The following is a 26,053-nucleotide window of genomic DNA, read 5'->3' as shown; positions in this document are numbered from 1 at the left end:
GTTATTTAATAGTTGCAATGTAGATATGGTGACCTTTTTCTTTTTTCTCCCTTGTTTAGGTATCTGACATCTTCTTATTAGAGAATAATAAGAGAATTACTATTAATGTTGTTCTTTTGGATTAATTGAGAGCAAGTATCTTTATTATTTGTAAAATGTATAATATGTAACATATTCTATATTTTTATTTGTTTTTCTTTCTCTTTGTATTATCATGATTGTGTATTAGGTTACTGTAACATCTCCTGCCACTTTAAGAGCTAATTATCAATTTTCCTTTAAAAGGCTTGTTCTCCCAGAATACATTGCTTGGTCTTCTGTTTGTTTCCCAGATTGAACCCAGCCAGTCGTATCTCAGTCTGCATCTCTTCCCTACCAGCTGAGTTTTGTATTTTCAGTGAAAGCTTCCAGTAGCAGATTTCTTCGTCTCCGGTGACATCACTGCAGCTGCTCCTCCACTTCCTGGTTCACCGGATCTCTGTGACACGCTGCCTTTTTGTTCAGCGTGTATGCAGACTGACTTTTCTGCTTGCTCCACTGATTCCTTGACAAACTGAGACATCACCTCTCCTGAAGCAGGATATTTGTCTCAATATCCTTTTAACTCTCAGAGTTGGTAAGCCCTTTCATTCACCTCCTACTGTTTATGTGCACAACTACTCAATTTTATATTATATGATATCATATCTCCATATTATATGCAAGTATATACTTAAATAATTAACCCTTAATTATTACCCACAGTTCATGGGAAAAATAGTTAAGGGTCAAATTAAATTAAATTACCTTCTTCCTTGCTACTACGTTGTTAAGATATAAAAACCTAGAACATTTAAAGGTACAAACCTTTCTCTACAGAATAAGCACATTCAGTTCAATTGGATTGTCTTTGATACAATATTGTAATATTTAAATTGATATGTACATAATTCTCAAGGTAAAGGATTATTTAAGTATTCAAGGAATTAACCATTTAAAAATAATTTGGGTTATTACAGGAAATATCAAGCCAAACAAATAAAACAAAGATGGACCCTGTGGTAGTGATGTCGCAAACAGTTCGCCGGAGAACAGTTCCTGGCGAACATAGCTTGTTCGCATTCGCCACGGCGGACGAACATATGCGATGTTCGATCCGCCCCCTATTCATCATCATTGAGTAAACTTTGACCCTGTATCTCACAGTCTGCAGACACATTTCAGCCAATCAGCAGCAGACACTCCCTCCCAGCTCCTGGGCAGCAGCCATTTTAGATTCATTCTGATCCTGCATTCTTAGTGAGAGGAGGGATAGTGTAGCTGCTGCTGATTTTATAGGGAAATTGATAGCTAGGCTAGTGTATTCAGTGTCCACTACAGTCCTGAAGGACTCATCTGATCTCTGCTGTAAGGACAGCACCCCAAAAAGCCCTTTTTAGGGCTAGAACATCAGTCTTTTTTTTTGTTTTTTTTTGCCTGTGTAATTTTGACTGTGTCTGCTAGTGTAATCTAATTGCAGTTGCCTGCCTGCAGTGCCACCACTCATATCTGTTGTAACAGTAGTGTAAATTTTGTAAAAAAAAACTTTTTTGACTGTGAAACATCAGTCTGCTAGTGTAATCTAATTCCATTTGCCTGCCTGTCAGCGTGTGTCAGGCTCACAGCATATACTGTGCCTACTTGCTCAGTGCCACCACTCTTATCTGGTGTAACATTAGTGTAAATTTAAAAAAAAAAAAAACTTTTACATCAGTCTGCTAGTGTAATCTAATTTCAGTTGCCAAGCCATCCTGCCACTGCCAGCCTGTGTGTCAGGCTCGACAGCATACACTGTGCCTACTTGCTCAGTGCCACCACCAGTCATATCTGGTGTAACAGTAGTGTACATTTAAAAAAAAAAAACTTTTACATCTGTCTGTTAGTGTAATCTAATAGCAGTTGCCTGCCTGCCACTGCCAGCCTGTGTGTCAGGCTCTCAGCATATACTGTGCCTACTTGCTCAGTGCCACCACTCATATCTGGTGTAACATTAGTGTAAAAAATTTTTAAAAAAACTTTTACATCAGTCTGCTAGTGTAATCTAATTTCAGTTGCCAGGCCAGCCTGCCACTGCCAGCCTGTGTGTCAGGCTCACAGCATATACTGTGCCTACTTGCTCAGTGCCACCACCAGTCATATCTGGTGTAACAGTAGTGTACATTTTAAAAAAAAAAACTTTTACATCAGTCTGCTAGTGTAATCTAATAGCAGTTGCCTGCCTGCCACTGCCAGCATGTGTGTCAGGCTCACAGCATATACTGTGCCTACTTGCTCAGTGCCACCACTCATATCTGGTGTAACATTAGTGTAAATTTAAAAAAAATAACTTTTACATCAGTCTGGTGTAACAGTAGTGTAATTTTTTAAACAAAAAACTTTTATATCAGTTTGCTAGTGTAATCTAATAGCAGTTGCCTGCCTGCCACTGCCAGCCTGTGTGTCAGGCTCACAGCATATACTGTGCCTACTTGCTCAGTGCCACCACTCATATCTGTTGTAACATTAGTGTAAATTTAAAAAAAAAAAAAACTTTTACATCAGTCTGCTAGTGTAATCTAATTTCAGTTGCCAGGCCAGCCTGCCACTGCCAGCCTGTGTGTCAGGCTCACAGCATATACTGTGCCTACTTGCTCAGTGCCACCACCAGTCATATCTGGTGTAACAGTAGTGTAAATTAAAAAAAAAAAATGTTTACATCAGTCTGCTAGCGTAATCTAATAGCAGTTGCCTGCCTGCCACTGCCAGCCTGTGTGTCTGGCTCACAGCATATACTGTGCCTACTTGCTCAGTGCCACCACCAGTCATATCTGGCTTAACAGTAGTGTAAATTATAAAAAAAAAACATTTACATCAGTCTGATAGCGTTATCTAATAGCAGTTGCCTGCCTGCCACTGCCAGCCTGTGTGTTTGGCTCACAGCATATACTGTGCCTACTTGCTCAGTGCCACCACTCATATCTGGTGTAACATTAGTGTACATTTAAAAAAAAAAACAACTTTTACATCAGTCTGCTAGTGTAATCTAATTTCAGTTGCCAGGCCAGCCTGCCACTGCCAGCCTGTGTGTAAGGCTCACAGCATATACTGTGCCTACTTGCTCAGTGCCACCACCAGTCATATCTGGTGTAACAGTATTATACATTTTTTTTTAAAAAAACTTTTACATCAGTCTGCTAGTGTAACCTAATAGCAGTTGCCTGCCTGCCACTGCCAGCCTGTGTGTCAGGCTCACAGCATATACTGTGTATACTTGCTTAGTGCCACCACTCATATCTGGTGTAACATTAGTGTAAATTTAAAAAAAAAAAAACTTTTACATCAGTCTGCTAGTGTAATCTAATTTCAGGTGCCAGGCAAGCCTGCCACTGCCAGCGTGTGTGTCTGGCTCACAGCATATACTGTGCCTACTTGCTCAGTGCCACTACCAGTCATATCTGGTGTAACAGTAGTGTAATTTTTTTTAAAAAAAACTTTTACATTAGTCTGCTAGTGTAATCTAATAGCAGTTGCCTGTCTGCCACTGCCAGCCTATGTGTCAGGCTCACAGCATATACTTTTCCTACTTGCTCAGTGCCACCACTCATATCTGGTGTATACAAACTTTTACATCAGTCTGCTAGTGTAATCAAATTTCAGTTGCCAGGCCAGCCTGCCACTGCCAGCCTGTGTGTCAGTCTCACAGCATATACTGTGCCTACTTGCTCAGTGCCACCACCAGTCATATCTGGTGTAACAGTAGTGTAATTTTTTTTTAAAAAAACTTTTACATCAGTCTGCTAGTGTAATCTAATAGCAGTTGCCTGCCTGCCACTGCCAGCCTGTGTGTCAGGCTCACAGCGTATACTGTGCCTACCTGCTCAGTGCCACCACTTACATCTGGTGTAACATTAGTGTACATTTAAAAAAAAAAAAACGTTTACATCAGTCTGCTAGTGTAATCTAATTTCAGTTGCCAGGCCAGCCTGCCACTGCCAGTCTGTGTGTCTGGCTCACAGCATTTACTGTGCCTACTTGCTCAGTGCCACCACCAGTCATATCTGGTGTAACAGTAGTGTAAATTAAAAAAAACAAAAAACTTTTATATCAGTCTGCTAGTGTAATCTAATAGCAGTTGCCTGCCTGCCACTGCCAGCCTGTGTGTCAGGCTCACAGCATACACTGTGCCTACTTGCTCAGAGCCACCACTCATATCTGGTGTAACATTAGTGTAAATTTAAAAAAAAAAAACTTTTACATCAGTCTGCTAGTGTAATCTAATTTCAATTTCCAGGCCAGCCTGCCACTGCCAGCGTGTGTGTCAGGCTCACAGCGTATACTGTGCCCACTTGCCCAGTGCCACCACTCATATCTTGTTTAATAGTAGTGTAAGTGTACATTTAAAAATAAATAAACTATTTTGACTGTGAAACATCAGTCTGCTTTTTTGTGTCAGGCTCACAGCGTATACTGTGCCTACTTGCCCAGTGCCACCACTCATATCCTGTTTAATAGTAGTGTAAGTCTACATTTAAAAATCAAAAAAATATTTTGACTGTGAAACATCAGTCTGCTTTTTTGTGTCAGGCTCACAGCGTATACTGGGCCCACTTGTCAAGTGCCACCACTCATATTATCTTGTTTAATAGTAGTGTAAGTGTACATTTTAAAAATAAAAAAACTATTTTGACTTTGAAACATCAGTCTGCTTTTTTGTGTCAGGCTCACAGCGTATACTGTGCCCACTTGCCCAGTGCTACCACTCATATTATCTTGTTTAATATTAGTGCACTGTCAGTGTACATTTAAAAAAAAACAAAAAAACTTTTGACTGTGAAACATCACTCTGGTTTTTTGTGTCAGGCTCACAGCGTATACTGTGCCCACTCACTGTAGCTTGCATGCATAGTAGCACTAATTGAAAAAAAAATGACAGGCAGAGGCAGGCCAACCTGCAGGGGCCGTCGTGGTCGTGGTGCTGTGATACCCTTTGGCCATAGAATAATGCCCAGTGTTAGGCCACGTACCATGAACACAAAAAGTGTTGACTTTATAACACAGGACACCCAATCTTCTACAGCTTCCGCTCGTAACCTTGACGCACCATCCTCCTTCTCTAGCTTAGCTTCGGGCACCTCTCAACTTACCACTTGCCCGCCTGCCACCACCACCGACACTAGCACCACAGCCGCCTCACTTGATCTGTCAGAGGAGTTATGTACACCTCAGTGTGAAGAAATGAGTGATGCGCAACCATCATTGACAGAGGATGTAGATAACTGTGATATGTCTCAGTCAGGCAGCATTACAGACATGGACGACGCACGGTGTGATGATGATGATGATGATGTTGTACCCACCGTTGCTTCCGTTGTTGAGTTGTCAGATACAAGTGAAGGGGTTGATGATGACGATGCGTCCGTGGATGTCACGTGGGCGCCCGGTAGAAGAGAAGAAGAACAGGGGGAAAGTTCAGATGGGGAGACAGAGAGGAGCAGGAGGAGGAGACGAGATGGAAGCAGGGGGAGGTCGTCGCAAAGAGCTAGTGGCACAGTCACACAGCATGCATCGGCACCCGGGGTCAGCCAGACAGCACGCCAATCAACGCATGCTGTTGCCACCACCAGAATGCCGTCATCGCAGAGCTCAGCAGTGTGGCATTTTTTTATGTGTCTGCCTCTGACAACAGCAATGCCATTTGCAACCTGTGCCAAAAGAAACGAGTCGTGGGAAGTCCAACACCCACCTAGGTACAACTGCTTTGAGAAGGCACATGATCTCACATCACAAACGCCTATGGGATGAACACATGAGGACAAGCAGCACACAAGCTCAAAGCCGCCATCCTTCTCCTGGTCCAGCATCTTCAGCTACGTCAACCACTGCTGTCCTCCTTGCCCCCTCTCAACCATCCGCCAATCCGTCTCTCTTCCGGAGCAGTTCCTGCTCATCTGCCCACAGTCAGGTTTCTGTCAAGGACATGTTTGAGCGTAAGAAGCCAATGTCACCAAGTCACCCCCTTGCCCGACATCTGACAGCTGGCTTGTCTGAACTCTTAGCCCGCCAGCTTTTACCATACAAGCTGGTTGAGTCTGAGGCATTCCAAAAATTTGTAGCTATTGGGACACCGCAGTGGAAGGTAACCGGCCGAAATTTCTTTGCACAAAAGGCAATCCCCAACCTGTACTCGATTGTGCGAAAGGAAGTAATGGCATGTCTGGCACACAGTGTTGGGGCAAGGGTCCATCTGACCACTGATAGCTAGTCTGCAAAGCATGGTCAGGGCAGGTATATTACCTACACTGCACATTGGGTAAACCTGCTGATGGCTGCCAAGCATGGAATGCCTGGCTCTGCAGAGGAGTTGGTGACACAACCACGACTTGCAGGCAGTCCTGCTGCCACCTCCTCTACTCCTCCTACTCCATCCTCTTCCATAACCTCCTCGGCTGAGTCCTCTTCTGCTGCTGCGTCTTGCTCCACATCAACGGCACCCACCCCTGCTCACCAGGTACTATTCCACATCCCGGATACAGTTAAGGTACAAAAACAACCTTAATCCAAATGAAAGAAAAGCTCTCGCCAGGCTTATGAACAGATCCGACTTGGTGATCAGACAGGCGGACAAGGGGGGGGGGCATAGTCTTACAAGATATGCAGGACTACCTACTGGAGGCGAATCGAATATTAAATAACAAAGAATATTATAATATCCTCTGTGGGGACCCCACCCCCATGTTCTTTGAACAATTAAACAACATTCTACAGAAGGGTGTCAATATGGGTATTATGTCCAAAAATGAAAGAGACTATTGTCTCCCTAAATATCCCTGCACTGCTTTTTACTATCACCTGCCCAAAGTCCACAAGGACCCTGTAAAACCTCAAGGCAGGCCTATTATTGCAGGGATAGGGAGCCTCACCGACTCACTATCCGCTTATATAGATCAATTTTTGCAAAAATTCGTGATTACTCTTCCTTCCTATATTAGGGATTCTACTGATCTATTGATTAAATTAGAAGAAGTCAGTCTTAATGAACATTGTTGGTGGGTGACTTGTGATGTAGGAGCCCTCTACTCAAACATTGAACATGAAATAGGCACTAGAGCAGTGAGGTCCTTTTTGGAACAAGATATGTACATGCCTGTACAACAAATAGACTTCATTATTCAACTGATTAATTTCATTCTTAAGCACAACTACTTTTTATATCAAAGTAGATATTATCTTCAAATCAAGGGGACGGCCATGGGCACCAGGTTCGCTCCTAGCTTCGCAAACCTGTTTATGGGTTGCTTCGAACAAACTTACATTTATGATACCCAATATGGAGCGAACCTGGTGTTCTATGGCCGTTATATTGATGATTTGCTATTCATTTTCAAAGGGTCAGAAGAAGACATCAGGGGATTTATAGACCACTTGAACAACAACACTTTTGGGATTTCTTTTACCCACAATATAAAAAAAGAGGAAATTGAATTTTTAGATCTTGTTCTGGGGAAGACACCAGATGGTAAGGTCTCCTCAAGAACTTTCTTCAAAACTGTTGATTGCAATAGCTTTCTCCATTATGAGAGCAATCACTATAAGTGCTGGAAGAACAATGTCCCATATGGACAATTTAGGAGAATTAGAAGAAATTGTTCCACTCTGGAGGATTATGACTCACAAGCCACAATAATTGGCGAAAGGTTTCTTGAGAAAGGTTATCCACAGGACCTGATAAATCGCGAAACTCTCAGGGTCAGGAACGAGGACAGGTCAGGTTATTTCATTAAGAAACACAGACATCAAGAAGCATTTAAAGAAAGTAACCCGCCTTTATTCATCACTAAATATAACTCTAACCATCATCAGATTACTAAAATTCTGAACAAACATTGGTCAGTTCTAAGAAATGACCCAACGCTCAAGGAAATTATAGGAACCAAGCCAAAAGTGGTGTTCAGGAGAGCACCTACTCTAAAAAATGTGCTAGCCCCTAGCAAGGTTGTTAGGGACAAGCACACCTCCACTAACGGTGGGCTCACTAACCCATGGGGGGAAGTAATCCCCGCAAGTTCTGTTACTCCTAAAAACAGAATATCCAAATGTTGTAGGAAACGCTGTGGGATGTGTAGCTTCATATCCCACAAGGCTACCACTTTTACATCACATACGACGGGGGAGTCATTCAATATCAAAGGATTTTTGACATGTGAAACATCTTTCGTCATATACCTCCTGAATTGTAAATGTGGGGTCCAATATGTTGGACGTACCTGTCGGAAAATCAAAAAAAGATGGGGGGAACATGCCTATAACATCAAAAAGCATTCCAAGTCCCACAGTGTTTCTAGACACTGTTTAATTTATCATAAAAAACAAAAGAACCCTATGAGTATCATACCTATTGAGTCGATTTCTAGATCATTCCCTAACTCCTTCCTTACTCTCAGAAAAAGAGAGACCTTCTGGATCAAAAAACTACAAACTCTACAGCCAGATGGTCTCAATGAGAACCTTGACATGGCGGCATTCTGATGACAGAACAATCTAGGGTGCTAGGGGATGGGGACATCATACCCCACTCTCCCTCTCCCCCTCTTTCTTGTCCACAAGTGTTCTCCCCTAATGATGGATTATGAGACTGGTTCCTTTAGTTACCAGTAGGTTGTATGCTCGGTAATAAATAACCGCCATCACTCAAGGCTAGTTAAATACTGACTCACAAAGTGTCAATTCCCTGTACATAGATGTCAGTTAATTCTCACACCCCTAACATATTTTATTATATTATATATTAATATATTCTATCTTTCATTCATTTATATGGTCAGATCACCATAAGCACCATATGAGTTCTCATTACCAGTCATTCAATTTATTTCATTTTTTATTTAATATTATTATTTACTATTATCAATATGTATTTTCTAGACACACTATTAGTTATAATGACACTTCACTTACACTCACGTATGACAAGTATTATATAATAATGTTTCCATTAACAGTTTAGTGATTTATCTATGGGATACATGGGAGGCATCATCTAATCTAGATTAACATATAAATCACTTACTGGCACTGCACCACTTACTGTATGATATTAGACTTATCGGCACTGCACTACCTACAGTATTAGATTATCACAGTCTACTAATTATAATTTATTTAGGTTAAGGTATATATATATACATTATACAGATAAAAATAATAGTTTACACTAGTTAAAAACCACTGGGTCACTAGCACACTAATGACACATTAGCATCCCACACACCACTTTTTCACACCAAGAAGTACACAAAACCAATAAGTCTTATTATCACTTCCTTTTATACTATCACCATCCCTATTATATGAGTACAGTGGGCTAGCCCAGTATGGTACATTATAACGAGATACAATAGTATCATACATCTCTGGGCCTATCAATAAGTAGTTCCCTTGCATGTTCTTTTTCCCTTCCCCCCCCCCCCCACCCCCCCCCCCCCCCCTTCGATTGCGTACACGATACAATACACAATGACATATCATCCTAAATGTTAGGATTTCATGAGCACCAAATTGTATTATTTTTTACTTATCATTATCTATATATATTTTGTATTTTAGTTATAAGACACATATCCCTGTGCGTTTAATATGATATGGGCACTTTATCGAGGTTAGGACCAATATTGTCCTGGCTTACTTCAAAGGCTATGTAGAGTTGGTAAGCACGCCTCACATGCCCTCGGACCAATAGGAGCCGAGTAAATGGGAGGTGTGCCGTAAGAGTGTGATGAAGAGTGTTCTCATACGCGCTCCCATCTCCGGGGCCAACACGCATGTTAGTTGAATAGGAATAGGATTTGATCAGGTTCTTATCCCTCCCACAACAAGCATTCTCATTGGAGTGGGTGTACACTCCCCTTAGAGCCACTAGAACGATTGGAGAATAGCTCCGATATTTTTAAACATTGGAACATGACATAGTTAGAGAGTGAGACGCATTTGAAGGTGTCTGGGGTCATCCACAAACATCGAGTATGATCAGGCAATAGGGCAAACAGATGCCTGGTGGCAAAAAAGATCGTTATGGAAAGAATTACATTGACAAGAAGGTATTCATGTTAAGAAGGCTTTTACGTTAAGACACGTAGAATCTCATAATGATAGCTCTAGGTTTGCACACGGCTCACTATACGATGATCACCATTCCTTTACATAGATTTAATACGCTCTCACATATCGAACCCAACAAAGGTTCTCATATGGGGCTGGTGATACTACGAATATTAGGCTGGTAAACACTTATAGATCACATATGAGCTCCGGACTATCTTTTATGGTCGCACATTGCCCTCTCATAAGTATAACTCTGGAGGTGGGTACTAAATGAATTATTGGGTACTTGTCATTATTTCCTTTGTGCTAATCAAATGTAAATGTGTTATGTATATGAGATAAACTTTTCATGTGTATGTACTGTCACTAGATAAACCTATATTGTGTATGTATTGTATTGTGGTCACTATGGCAACAATTAGCAACAGGGGCTGCAAGCTAGGTGGCGTATCAGTTTGTTAACTAGGTGCACACCTGGCTACACCTATCCACCCGAATACTAACTAAATTGTTGCCATAGCAATTGATTGAGAATGATCACACATTGGCTAGATTTTTAATTGATTGTCCAATCAGATGATTTTTAGGTTTTTTAATTTGGTATATAGCAAGTGTATTTTTTAATGCTTTATTATAGCCTGATGAAACAGCCCATAGGCGGCTGAGAAACGCGTCGCTGTGTTATTAAAGATTTCTATTTTTATATACACTTGCTTGTGTGGTATTTTGACCCAATAATCTGTTGTGGGGTTTTTTATACCCCTCCCCCATCAATCGTTATACTACTGGAAGTTGAGGATTACTTGCTGTGGTTTGTCTACTGGGCGACTTGTGGTTCCAGCTTGCTGATATTGCACCTGGAGGTGCTTTGTTTCCTGTGAGTATACCCATTAGGGCTATATTCTCCCTGGGCGCAAACAATACTAGGCCATGTTGGTTTGCCTTTCTCTTTTCTAGGCATAGGATCTTAGGCTCTCAAGGAACACCGACTGGATCTGTTTGGAGGCATATCAGTGAGCTGGACTACTGTGAAGTTTCAGCCTGCTCCACTAGCACCATCTGGGTGCTTGATGTTTGTGAGTATATATAGTGCCTTCTATATACTTTTCTCTCTGTTTTGGTGGTACTGGGCCATGGTGGCGCCTCTGTGTTCTTCTATTTGCACATCCCGGATACAGCAGTGTCACGCCGTCTTGGGGTTGACTTGCCTGAAAGCAGAGAGTCACACCGCAGCAGCACTCCTGTCCGCCGTGAACGCACAGGTGGATCAGTGGCTGACTCCGCACCAACTGGAGATTGGCAAAGTGGTTTCTGACAACGGAAGTAATTTGGTGGCGGCATTGAAATTGGGCAAGTTGACACATGTGCCGTGCATGGCACATGTGTGTAATCTGATTGTACAACGCTTTGTGCATAAGTACCCAGGCTTACAGGACATCCTGAAGCAGGCCACGAAGGTGTGTGGCCATTTCAGGCATTCCTACACGGCCATGGCGCACTTGTCAGATATCCAGTGGTGAAACAACCTGCCAGTGAGGCGCTTGATTTGCGACAGCCCGACACGTTGGAATTCAACACTCCTAATGTTCGACCGCCTGCTCCAACAAGAAAAAGCTGTTAACGAGTATTTGTATGACCGGGGTGCTAGGATAGCCTCTGGGAAGCTGGGAATTTTTTTGCCACGTTACTGGATGCTCATGCGCAATGCCTGTAGGCTCATGCGTCCTTTTGAGGAGGTTACAAACCTAGTCAGTCACACCAAAGGCACCATCAGCGACATCATACCATTTGTTTTCTTCCTGGAGCGTGCCCTGAGAAGAGTGCTGGATCAGGCTGTAGATGAGCGTGAAGAGGAAGAGTTGTGGTCACCATCACCACCAGAAACAGCCTTATCAGCATCGCTTGCTGGACCAGTGGCAATGCAGGAAGAGGATTGTGAGGAAGAGGAGTCAGAGGAGGAATGTGGCTTTGAGGAGGAGGAGGAAGACCAAGCACAACAGGCATCCTAGGGTGCTCGTTGTCACCTATCTGGTACCTGTGGTGTTGTACGTGGCTGGGGGGAAGAAGATACCTTCAGTGAGATCAGTAAAGACGAGGAACGGGACATAAGTAGCTCGGCATCCAACCTTGTGCAAATGGGGTCTTTCATGCTGTCGTGCCTGTTGAGGGACACTCGTATAAAAAAGCTGAAGGAGAACGAACTGTACTGGGTGTCCACGCTACTAGACCCCCGGTATAAGCATAAAGTGACTGAAATGTTACTGAATTCCCGCAAGTTGGAAAGGATGGAGCAGTTCAAAAATAAATTAAAAAGTATGCTTTACACAGCGTATAAGGGTGATGTCACAGCACAACGGGAATCTAACAGGGGAAGAGGTGAAAGTAATACTCCTCCTCCCACGACCACGCCGGTAAGGACAGGATGCTTTCCAGACGTGTTGTTGATGGAGGACATGCAGACCTTTTTAACTCCTATGCATCGCCACAGCCCTTCGGGATCCAGCCTCAGAGAACGACTCAACCGACAGGTAGCAGACTACCTCGCCTTAACTGCAGATCTCGACACTCTGAGGAGCGATGAACCCCTTGACTACTTTGTGTGCAGGCTTGACCTGTGGCCTGAGCTATCCCAATTTGCAATCGAACTTCTGGCCTGCACCGCTTCAAGTGTCCTGTCAGAAAGGACCTTCAGTGCAGCAGTAGGTATTGTCACTGAGAAGAGAAGTCGCCTAGGTCAAAAAAGTCTTGATTACATCACCTTTATTAAAATGAATGAGGGATGGATCCCGAAGGGACTGACATTGGGCGATACATTCGAGTAAAAGAGGCCTGATGAGATGAGCTGCCTTGGGCTAAAAATGGTCCACACGCTGCTGTATTTTATCTTCGAATGCCGGATGACTTGCGTGACTTATCCGCCAACAACTAGGGTTCAAGCCGCAATGTTTTAGGGCACTTTCTAACTGTCAAACAAACATCAATTTTTCTACAGCAGCGGCTGCAACAATACCTAATTTTTCAGGCATGTGTACATGCCTAATTTTTCTGGCCTCTGGTGCTGCACTGTGGCTTCAAAACTCAAACCAAAAAAGGCACATAACAGGGATTAAACTGCTAAGAATAGTACTACTTAACACACCACTCATATCTGGTGGCACAGTAGATTGCACGTGCAGTGCCCCAAATTTGAAGTAGGAGGACCGACCAAGCATCTTTTTCCATCTCCCGGTTCCTAAAATCCATGCCATATACACGTCCCCTGATAGGGGACACCGCAGTGAAAGCTACACGGCCGAAATTTCTTTGCACAAATGGCAATCCCCAACCTGTACTCGATTGTGCAAAAGGAAGTAACCTTACCATGTGTCCCAGACCGCACGTCTTGTTGTAATTCTCTGTCTGGGAAATTATCTATCTATCAAATCTATCTATTTATCTATCAAATCTATCTATCTATCTATCGTATCTATCATCAAATGTATCTATTGCATCTATTGATCTATCTATCTAATCTATGTATCTATCTATCTATCTATCTCGTGGCCGGACCGACCAAGCATCTTTTTTCCATCTCCCGGTTCCTAAAATCATCTCCGGGTTCCTAAAATCGATGCCATACCTGTACTCGATTGTGCAAAAGGAAGTCATGGCATATGGGGTCTTTCATGCTGTCGTGCCTGTTGAGGGTCGGGGACCCTCATATAAAAAGTCTGAAGGAGAACGACCTGTACTGGGTGTCCAAGCATCTTTTTCCATCTCCCGGTTCCTAAAATCCATGTCATATACACGTCCCCTGATAGGGGACACCGCAGTGGAAGTTACCCGGCCACAATTTCTTTGCACAAAAGGCAATCCCCAAACTGTACTCGATTGTGCAAAAGGAAGTAACCTTACCATGGATCCCAGAATGCACGTCTTGTAATTCTCTGTCTGGTAAATTATATATCTATCAAATCTATTTATCTATGAAATCTATCTAACTATCAATCGTATCTATCAAATGTATATTGCATCTATTGATCTATGTAATCTATGTATCTATCTATCAAATCTATCTATCTCGTGGCCGGACTGTTTTGTGACAGCCACTGGTGTTTCGGCCAAATGTCCGTCGGACAAAAGTCCGGCCACGATTGCACGCGCAGTGCACGCGCAGTAGGAGGACTGACCAAGCATCTTTTTCCATGTCCCGGTTCCTAAAATCCATGCCATATACACCTCCCCCAATAGTGGGAGTAACAGGTATTAAACTGATCAGAATAGTACTACTTAACACACCACTCATATCTGGTGCCACAGTAAATTGCACACGCAGTGCCCCAAATTTGAACTAGGAGGACCGACCAAGCATCTTTTTCCATCTCCCGTTTCCTAAAATCCATGCCTTATACACCTCCCCCGATAGGAGGAGTAACAGGTATTAAACTGATCAGAATTGTACTACTTAACACACCACTCATATCTGGTGCCACAGTAGATTGCACGCGCAGTGCCCCAAATTTGAAGTAGGAGGACCGACCAAGCATCTTTTTCCATCTCCCGGTTCCTAAAATCCATGCTATATACAGGTCCCCTGGCACAGCAACTGCCTCTGGGAACCTTACCATGGGTCCCAGACCGCACGTCTTGTAATTCTATGTCTGTGAAATTATATATTTATCAAATCTATCTATCTATCAAATCTATCTATCAATCGTATCTATCAAATGTATATTGCATCTATTGATCTATGTAATCTATGTATCTATCTATCTATCTATCTCGTGGCCGGACTGTTTTGTGACAGCCACTTGTGTTTCGGCCAAATGCCCGTCGGACAAATGTCCGTCGGCCAATTGGCCGTCAGCTAAAAGTCCGGCCACGATTGCACGCGCAGTGCCCCAAATTTTAAGTCGGAGGACGGACCAAGCATCTTTTTCCATCTCCCGGTTCCTAAAATCCATGCCATATACACATCCCCGGATAGGGGACACCGCAGTGGAAGGTACCCAGCCAAAATTTCTTTGCACAAAAGGCAATCCCCAAACTGTACTCGATTGTGCAAAAGGAAGTAACCTTACCATGGGTCCCAGACCGCACGTCTTGTAATTCTCTGTCTGTGAAATTATATATCTATCAAATCTATCTATTTATCTATCAAATCTATCTAACTATCTATCGTATCTATCAAATGTATATTGCATCTATTGATCTATGTAATTTATGTATCTATCTATCAAATCTATCTATCTCGTGGCCGGACGGTTTTGTGACAGCCACTTGTGTTTCGGCCAAATGTCCGTCGGCCAAATGTCCGTCGTCTAAAAGTCCGGCCACGATTTCACGCGCAGTGCCCCAAATTTGAAGTAGGAGGACCGGCCAAGCATCTTTTTCCATCTCCCGGTTCCTAAAATCCATGCCATATACACGTCCCCTGGCGCCGCAACTGCCTCTGGGAACCTTACCATGGGTCCCAGACTGCACGTCTTGTAATTCTCTGTCTGGGAAATTATATATCTATCAAATCTATCTATTTATCTATCAAATCTATCTAACTATCAATTGTATCTATCAAATGTATATTGCATCTATTGATCTATGTAATTCGTATCTATCAAATGTATATTGCATCTATTGAGCTATGTAATTCGTATCTATCAAATGTATATTGCATCTATTGATCTATGTAATTTGTATCTATCAAATGTATATTGCATCTATTGATCTATGTAATTTATGTATCTATCTATCTATCAAATCTATCTATCTCGTGGCCGGACTGTTTTGTGACAGCCACTTGTGTTTCAGCCAAATTTGAAGTAGGAGCACCGACCAAGCATCTTTTTCCATCTCCCGGTTCCTAAAATCCATGCCATATACACCTCCCCCTATAGGGGGAGTAACAGGTATTAAACTGATCAGAATAGTACTACTTAACACACCACTCATATCTTGTGCCATAGTAGATTGCACACGCAGTGCCCCAAATTTGAAGTAGGAGGAACGACCAAGCATCTTTTTCCATCTCCCGGTTCCTAAAATCCCTGCCATATACACGTCCCCTGGCGCCACAACTGCCTCTGGGAACTTTACCATGGGTCCCAGACCGCACGTCTTGTAATTCTCTGTCTGGAAAATTATATATCTATCAAATCTATCTATTTATCAAATCTATCTAACTATCAATCGTATCTATCAAATGTATATTGCATCTATTGATCTATGTAATCTATGTATCTATCTATCAAATCTATCTATCTCGTGGTTGTGTAAATGTACTGTTTGCGGTTGTTTGCGGTGCGTTACACGGGGAGTTTGGTCCATCACTGTGAAGCGGGCGTAACCCTTACACTACCTGATCGATACAACATCATACCTGATGTTTTAAAGCACGTTATTCCAAACAATTTAGGAATGTTAGGTGATTTATGCCCTTTATGGCTTAAAACCAGACTCTGCATCAACTATGTAATTTTCCGTGGGAGTTTTGCCATGGATCCCCCTCCGGCATGCCACAGTCCAGGTGTTAGTCCCCTTGAAACAACTTTTCCATCACTATTGTGGCCAGAAAGAGTCTCTGTTGGTTTTAAAGTTCGCCTGCCTATTGAAGTCAATGGCGGTTCGCCCGGTTTGCCGGTTCGCAAACAGTTGCGGAAGTTTGAGTCCGCCGTTCGCGAACCGAAATTTTTAGGTTCGTGACATCACTACCCTGTGGGGCTATCTAATTATGTCATGACCCTTAGTTATAAAATAGATCAGCTGAATCAGGGATTAAGAGACTTACAAGCCGAAAATCAAACCTTAAAAAATATTATCAAAGAAGGTTTAAGTACTATCCCTCCTCAATCTGATAACATAAGTGAACCCCCTGTCAGTCCACCTGATAAATTCTCAGGAGACAGAAGGTTATATAGACAATTCTATAATGCATGCACACTGTTTTTCACTCTCAAACCTAAAACTTTCTGTAATGAGAAAACTAAAGTATTAACAACTATTTCTTATTTGAGGGGAGAGCCCAGAGCCTGGGCAGATAGCTTGTATGAGACAAATGACCCCATACTCAATTTATCAGAAGAATTCCTTAAAGCCCTATCAGTTTTATATGAAGATCCCCATAAACAACTCACAGCTGAAAATAAATTAAGATCCCTAAAACAACAAAAAAGAGCTGTAGTGGATTATATATTGGAATTTAAGATATGGCAGAAAGATTCTGAATGGAATCTCATATCACTGTGTAATCAATTCAGACTTGGACTATCGGAATCTATAAAAGATGAGTTGGCTAGGATAGACATACCCAATAACTTAGAACAACTAATGTCTCTAGTCATAAAAATTGATCACAGAATAAGAGAAAGAAAACAGGAAAGGTTTCCACATGAAACTTCCACAAAACTAAGTGATTATAGATCATCCTTACCACATGCAAAACCCAGTGATGAACCTATGGATATTGGAGTCATCAGAGGCCCCCTTACACCAGATGAAAAGTTAAGAAGAAGATCTAATCGACTTTGCATGTACTGTGCATCTAAGGAGCACAAAGTTTCCTCTTGTCCCATTTTAAAGAAAACTAAAAAGGGTAATAAAGAATTTGAAGAAACTACAATTTCATTAACCAATAATCAGTTAACTTGCTGCTTACTCTCTATCTCTTTGCAGTGGGAGCAACAACATCTCCAATTTGATGCTGTAATTGACTCTGGTGCATATGTCTGCTATATCGACTCTACAATTGTAAAACAAAATAAAATTCCACTGATTAAAAAAAAACAACCTGTGTTAGTGCGTCTTTTTGACGGAAAACAACTTGACTCTGGACCAATAACCCATGAGACAGTCCCTTGTTGTTACAAAACAAAATCATAGAGAGTTTATTTCTTTTGATGTGCTTACATCACCCATCTTTCCAATTGTTTTAGGATTGCAATGGTTGACATTACACCAACCTACTATAAATTGGCAAGATAATAAAATCATGTTTACTTCTGATTACTGCCTTACTACTTGTGTTCATTCTCTACCACTATTGGGAGTAGCAGAAACTATAATCCCTCAGAATATTCAGATTTTAAACATGTATTCTGTAAAAAAGAGGCTGAAAGTCTACCACCACATTGTGTGTACGACTGCCCCTTTGAACTGCTACCAGGTTCTGACATACCATATGGGCATATCTTCCCTTTATCAGAACCGGAACTAGCAGAACTAAAAAATTACATCAATGAAAATTTACGTAAGGGGTTTATAAGACCATCAACATCACCTGCAGGTGCAGGAATATTCTTTGTAAGGAACAAAGATCAAAGCTTACGTCCAATAGTCGACTACAGAGAACTAAATAAAGAACCGTAAAAAACAGATACCCCCTACCATTAATACCAGAATTAATAGAAAGATTAAAAGATGCAACCATCTACACTAAACTTGACTTAAGAGGAGAATATAACTTGATACGCATTAGACCAGGTGACGAGTGGCTCACTGCGTTCCGAACACGCTATGGACTGTATGAATATACAGTAATGCCATTTGGTCTATGCTACGCTCCGGCGACCTTTCAGATACTGTATATGTGCACAACTCAATTTTATATTATATGATATCATATCTCCATATTATATGCAAGTGTATACTTAAATAATTAACCCTTAATTATTACCCACAGTTCATGGGAAAAATAGTTAAGGGTCCAATTAAATTAAATTACCTTCTTACTTGCTACTAGGTTGTTAAGATATAATAACCTAGAACATTTAAAGGTACAAACCTATCTATAGAAAATAAGCACATTCAGTTCAATTAGATTGTCTTTGATACAATATCGTAATATTTAAAGTGATATGTACATAATTCTCAAGGTAAAGGATTATTTAAGTATTCAAGGAATTAACCATTTAAAAATAACTTGGGTTATTACAGTTACATTACATGTGGATTCATTTTTGATGATGTTATTTTATCAGATTTACCATAATATAAACACTAGATGGCGCTACACAATTCAATTGTAAGCTATGTGCATAGAGTGTAAGGGTTATTCCCAGGTGCCTATTTAAACAGGTATATCTGACCACCGCTTTATCACATGATTAAGGGGCGTGTACCCAGAAACGTTGTGTTCTTTTGACCCTGTTATGAGCAGCAGCTTGCAATAAAGGAAATTTGGCATTATTAGAGACCTTCTGTATTTCTTTTTCACTTTATATTTTGTGAGCTTGGTAGTAGCTCCAGGTTGGTTACTCCCATTGGATTGCAGTGCTGGATTCTACCTTTTGTATTTTAAATAAAGATAGCAAGAAAACGAAGAAAAATTCATAAAAGGAGTATATTAGAAAGTTGATTAAAATTGGTATTTTGTGAGACTCCCTTTAAGCTAAAGTGTTGCTATTTAGCGGGATTCTCTTTAAGCTAAAGCATTGATATTTAGTGAGATTCCCTTTAAGCTAAAGCATTGGTATTTAGTCAGATTCCCTTTAAGATAAATAATTGGTATTATTTTAATTCCTTTTAAGCTAAAGTGTTGGTATTTAGAAAGATTACCTTTAAAATAAAGCATTGGTATTTAGCGTGTTTCCCTTTAAATTAAAGCATTGGTATTTATCAAAATTCCCTTTAAGCTAAAAAATTGGTATTTAGCAAGATTCCCTTTAAAATAAAGCATTAGTATTTAGCAAGATTCCCTTTAAGACAAAATGTTGGTATTTAGCAAAATTCCCTTAAAGCTAAAGTTTTACTATTTAGCGAGATTCTTTTTAAGCTAAAACATTGCTATTTAGCAAGATTCCTTTTAAGATAACGCATTGTTTTTTAGCGATATTTCCTTTATGCTAAAGCATTGATATTTAGGAAGATTTCCATTAAGCTAAAGCATTGGTATTTAGCTTGATTCCCTTTAAGATAAAGCGTTGGTATTTAGTGAGATTACCTTTAAAGCGACACTGAACCCAAATTTTTTCTGTTGTGATACAGATAGAGCATGCGATTTTATGCAACTTATTAATTTACTCCTATTCTTGTTTTCTTTATTTGAAAAAGAAGGCATATAACCTAAGGAGCCAGACAATTGTGGTTCAGACACTGGACAGCACTTGTTTATTGATGGGTGAATTTATCCACCAATCAGCAAGAACAACCCAGGTTGTTCACCTAAAATGGGCCGGCATCTAAACCTACATTCTTGCTTTTCAAATAAAGATACCAAGAGAATGAAGAAACAATGATAATAGGAGTAAATTAGAAAGTTGCTTAAAATTGCATGCTCTATCTGAATCACAAATGAAAACATTTAGGTACAGTGTCCCTTTAAGATAAAGCATTGGTATTTAGTCAGATTCCCTTTAAACTAACAAATTGGTATTTAGCAAGATTCCGCTTAAGCTAAAGCATTGGTATTTAGTCAGATTCCCTTTAAGCTAAACAAGGGGTATTTTGCGAAATTCCTTTTAAGCTAAAGTGTTGGTATTTAGCAAGATTACCTTTAAAATAAAGCATTGGTATTTAGCGAAATTGCCTTTAACATAAAGCGTTGGTATTTAGCAATATTCCCTTTAAGCTAAAGCATTTGCATTTAGTGAGATTCCCTTTAAGCTAAATAATGGCTAATTAGTAAGATTCCCTTTAAGCTAAAGCATTGGTATTTAGTGAGATTCCTTTTAAGCTAAGAGGTTGGTATTTAGCGAGATTCCCTTTAAGCTATATAATGGCTAATTAGTGAGATTCCCTTTAAACTAAAGCATTGGTATTTAGTGAGATTCCCTTTAAGCTAAAGCATTGGTATTTAGTGAGATTCCTTTTAAGCTAAGAGGTTGGTATTTAGCGAGATTCCCTTTAAGCTATATAATGGCTAATTAGTGAGATTCCCTTTAAGCTAAAGCGTTGGTATTTAGCGAGATAACCTTTAAGCTAAAGAGTTGGTATTTTGCAAGATACCCTTTAAGCTAAAGCTTTGGCATTTAGCAAGATTCCCTTTGAGCTAAAGCATTGGTATTTAACGAGATTCCCTTTTAGATATAATATTGGTATTTAGTGAGATTCCCTGTAAATTAAAGCATTGGTATTTAGCGAGATTCCCTTTAAGCTAAAAAATAAATTGGTATTTAGCAAGATTCCTTTTATACTAAAGCATCAGTATTAAGCGAGATTCCCTTTAAGACAAAATGTTGGCATTTAGCAAGATTCCCTTTGAGCTAAAGCATTGGTATTTAGTGATATTCCCTTTTAGATATAATATTGGTATTTAGCAAGATTCCCTTTAAATTAAAGCATTGGTATTTAACGAGATTCCCTTTTAGATATAATATTGGTATTTAGCAAGATTCCCTTTAAATTAAAGCATTGGTATTTAACGAGATTCCCTTTTAGATATAATATTGGTATTTAGCAAGATTCCCTTTAAATTAAAGCATTGGTATTTAGCGAGATTACCTTTAAGCTAAAAAATAAATTGGTATTTAGCAAGATTCCCTTTAAACTAAAGCATCAGTATTAAGCGAGATTCCCTTTAAGACAAAATGTTGGTATTTAGCGAGATTCTTTTAAAGCTAAAGTGTTACTATTTAGCAAGATTCTTTACAAGCTAAAGTGTGGGTATTTAGCAAGAGTCCCTTTAAGATACAGCATTGTTTTTAGCGATATTTCCTTTAAGTTAAAGCATTGATATTTAGGATGATTCCCATTAAGCTAAAGCATTGATATTTACAGTTGCAAGAAAAAGTATGTGAACCCTTTGGAATGATATGGATTTCTGCACAAATTGGTCATAAAATGTGATCTGATCATCATTTAAGTCACAACAATAGACAATCACAGTCTGCTTAAACTAATAACACACAAACAGCTAGATTTAGAGTTGGGCGGTAGCCGTGAAAACCAGCGTTAGAGGCTCCTAACGCTGGTTTTGGGCTACCGCTGGTATTTAGAGTCAGTCAGGAAAGGGTCTAACGCTCACTTTGCAGCCGCGACTTTTCCATACCGCAGATCCCCTTACGTCAATTGCGTATCCTATCTTTTCAATGGGATCTTCCTAATGCCGGTATTTAGAGTCGTGGCTGAAGTGAGCGTTAGAAATCTAACGACAAAACTCCAGCTGCAGAAAAAAGTCAGTAGTTAAGAGCTTTCTGGGCTAACGCCGGTTTATAAAGCTCTTAACTACTGTGCTCTACAGTACACTAACAACCATAAACTACCTATATACCCCTAAACCGAGGTCCCCCCACATCGCCGCCACTCGATTACATTTTTTAACCCCTAATCTGCCGCTCCGTATACCGCCGCCATCTACGTTATCCCTATGAACCCCTAATCTGCTGCCCCTAACACCGCCGACCCCTATATTATATTTATTAACCCCTAATCTGCCCCCCCCAACGTCGCCGCCACCTACCTACAATTATTAACCCCTAATCTGCCGATCGCACCTCACCGCTACTATAATAAAGTTATTAACCCCTAATCCGCCTCACTCCGCCTCACTAACCCTATAATAAATAGTATTAACCCCTAATCTGCCCTCCCTAACATCGCCGACACCTAATTTCAATTATTAACCCCTAATCTGCCGACCGGAGCTCGCCGCTACTATAATAAATGGATTAACCCCTAAAGCTAAGTCTAACCCTAACACTAACACCCCCCTAAGTTAAATATAATTTAAATCTAACGAAAAAAATTAACTCTTATTAAATAAATTATTCCTATTTAAAGCTAAATACTTACCTGTAAAATAAACCCTAATATAGCTACAATATAACGAATAATTATATTGTAGCTATTTTAGGATTAATATTTATTTTACAGGCAACTTTGTATTTATTTTAACCAGGTACAATAGCTATTAAATAGTTAAAATAATTACAAAATTACCTGTAAAATAAATCCTAACCTAAGTTACAATTAAACCTAACACTACACTATCAATAAATTAATTAAATACAATACCTACAAATAACTACAATTAAATAAACTAACTAAAGTACAAAAAATAAAAAAGAACTAAGTTACAAAAAATTAAAAAAATATTTACAAACATCAGAAAAATATTACAACAATTTTAAACTAATTACACCTACTCTAAGCCCCCTAATAAAATAACAAAGACCCCCAAAATAAAAAAAATGCCCTACCCTATTCTAAATTAAAAAAGTTCAAAGCTCTTTTACCTTACCAGCCCTGAAAAGGGCCATTTGCGGGGCATGCCCCAAAGAATTCAGCTCTTTTGCCTGTAAAAAAAACATACAATACCCCCCCCCAACATTACAACCCACCACCCACATACCCCTAATCTAACCAAAACCCCCCTTAAATAAACCTAACACTAAGCCCCTGAAGATCTTCCTACCTTATCTTCACCATACCAGGTTCACCGATCCGTCCTCTGAAGTCTTCATCCAAGCCCAAGCGGGGGCTGGCGATCCATAATCCGGCTGAAGTCTTCTATCAAGCAGCGGCTGAAGAGGTCCAGAAGAGGCTCCAAAGTCTTCATCCTATCTGGGAAGAAGAGTAGATCCGGACCGGCAACCATCTTGATCCAAGCGGCATCTTCTATCTTCATCCGATGACGAACGGCTCCATCCTGAAGACCTCCAGCGCGGATCCATCCTCTTCTTCCGACGTCCAACTGAAGAATGAAGGTTCCTTTAAGGGACGTCATCCAAGATGGCGTCCCTCGAATTCCGATTGGCTGATAGGATTCTATCAGCCAATCGGAATTAAGGTAGGAAAAATCTGATTGGCTGATGGAATCAGCCAATCAGATTCAAGTTCAATCCGATTGGCTGATTGGATCAGCCAATCAGATTGAGCTTGCATTCTATTGGCTGTTCCGATCAGATTTTTCCTACCTTAATTCCGATTGGCTGATAGAATCCTATCAGCCAATCGGAATTCGAGGGACGCCATCTTGGATGACGTCCCTTAAAGGAACCTTCATTCTTCAGTTGGACGTCGGAAGAAGAGGATGGATCCGCGCTGGAGGTTTTCAGGATGGAGCTGTTCGTCATCGGATGAAGATAGAAGATGCCGCTTGGATCAAGATGGTTGCCGGTCCGGATCTACTCTTCTTTCCAGATAAGATGAAGACTTTGGAGCCTCTTCTGGACCTCTTCAGCCGCCGCTTGATAGAAGACTTCAGCCGGATTATGGATCGCCAGCCCCCGCTTGGGCTTGGATGAAGACTTCAGAGGACGGATCGGTGAACCTGGTATGGTGAAGATAAGGTAGGAAGATCTTCAGGGGCTTAGTGTTAGGTTTATTTAAGGGGGGTTTTGGTTAGATTAGGGGTATGTGGGTGGTGGGTTGTAATGTTGGGGGGGGGGTATTGTATGTTTTTTTTTACAGGCAAAAGAGCTGAATTCTTTGGGGCATGCCCCGCAAATGGCCCTTTTCAGGGCTGGTAAGGTAAAAGAGCTTTGAACTTTTTTAATTTAGAATAGGGTAGGGCATTTTTTTATTTGGGGGGTCTTTGTTATTTTATTAGGGGGCTTAGAGTAGGTGTAATTAGTTTAAAATTGTTGTAATATTTTTCTAATGTTTGTAAATATTTTTTTATTTTTTGTAACTTAGTTCTTTTTTATTTTTTGTACTTTAGTTAGTTTATTTAATTGTAGTTATTTGTAGGTATTGTATTTAATTAATTTATTGATAGTGTAGTGTTAGGTTTAATTGTAACTTAGGTTAGGATTTATTTTACAGGTAATTTTGTAATTATTTTAACTATTTTAGCTATTAAATAGTTCTTAACTATTTAATAGCTATTGTACCTGGTTAAAATAAATACAAAGTTGCCTGTAAAATAAATATTAATCCTAAAATAGCTACAATATAATTATTCGTTATATTATAGCTATATTAGGGTTTATTTTACAGGTAAGTATTTAGATTTAAATAGGAATAATTTATTTAATAAGAGTTAATTTTTTTCGTTAGATTTAAATTATATTTAATTTAGGGGGGTGTTAGTGTTAGGGTTAGACTTAGCTTTAGGGGTTAATCCATTTATTATAGTAGCGGCGAGCTCCGGTCGGCAGATTAGGGGTTAATAATTGAAGTTAGGTGTCGGTGATGTTAGGGAGGGCAGATTAGGGGTTAATACTATTTCTTATAGGGTTAGTGAGGCGGGAGTGAGGCAGATTAGGGTTAATAACTTTATTATAATAGCGGTGAGGTGCGATCGGCAGATTAGGGGTTAATTATTGTAGATAGCTTGCGGCGACGTTGTGGGGGGCAGATTAGGGGTTAATAAATATAATATAGGGGTCGGCGGTGTTAGGGGCAGCAGATTAGGGGTACATAGGGATAATGTAGGTGGCGGCGGTGTACGGAGCGGCAGATTAGGGGTTAAAAATAATATGCAGGGGTCAGCGATAGCGGGGGCGGCAGATTAGGGGTTAATAAGTGTAAGGTTAGGAGTGTTTAGACTCGGGGTACATGTTAGGGTGTTAGGTGCAGACATAGGAAGTGTTTCCCCATAGGAAACAATGGGGCCGCCTTAGGAGCTGAACGCTGCTTTTTTGCAGGTGTTAGGTTTTTTTTCAGCTCAAACTGCCCCATTGTTTCCTATGGGGGAATCGTGCAGGAGCACATTTTTGAAGCTGGCCGCGTCCGTAAGCACCGCTAGTATCGAGAGTTGCAGTTGCGGTAAATATGCCTCTACGCTCCTTATTTGGAGCCTAACGCAGCCCTTCTGTGAACTCTAAATACCAGCGGTATTTAAAAGGTGCGGCCAGAAAAAAGCACGCGTAGCTAACGCACCCCTTTGGCCGCAAAACTCTAAATCTAGGCGAAAGAATGAAATGTTGCCATGTTTTTATTGAACACACCATGTAAACATTCACAGTGCAGGTGGAAAAAGTATATGAACCCTTGGATTTAATAACTGGTTGAACCTCCTTTGGCAGCAATAACTTCAACCAAACGTTTCCTGTAGTTGCAGATCAGACGTGCACAACGGTCAGGAGTAATTCTTGACCATTCC

At 40.5% G+C, this 26,053-nt stretch overlaps 1 long non-coding RNA gene across 1 annotated transcript in view; it reads left to right on the top strand.

Moving 5' to 3' along the window:
- The first annotated feature begins 410 nt into the window (after positions 1-410).
- The window catches only part of LOC128635768 (uncharacterized), a 93,807-nt gene continuing 68,164 nt past the window's right edge, over positions 411-26,053 (top strand). Inside the window, exon 1 of the long non-coding RNA XR_008398581.1 lies at positions 411-616. This is a non-coding gene — a long non-coding RNA (uncharacterized LOC128635768). The remainder of the gene's footprint in view (positions 617-26,053) is intronic.

The sequence above is a fragment of the Bombina bombina genome, chromosome 7, assembly GCF_027579735.1.
Source record: "Bombina bombina isolate aBomBom1 chromosome 7, aBomBom1.pri, whole genome shotgun sequence".
In the NCBI taxonomy this organism is placed as follows: domain Eukaryota; kingdom Metazoa; phylum Chordata; class Amphibia; order Anura; family Bombinatoridae; genus Bombina; species Bombina bombina.
The sequence above is the reverse complement of the archived record's forward strand: the minus strand, read 5'-3'. Positions and strand labels throughout refer to the sequence as shown.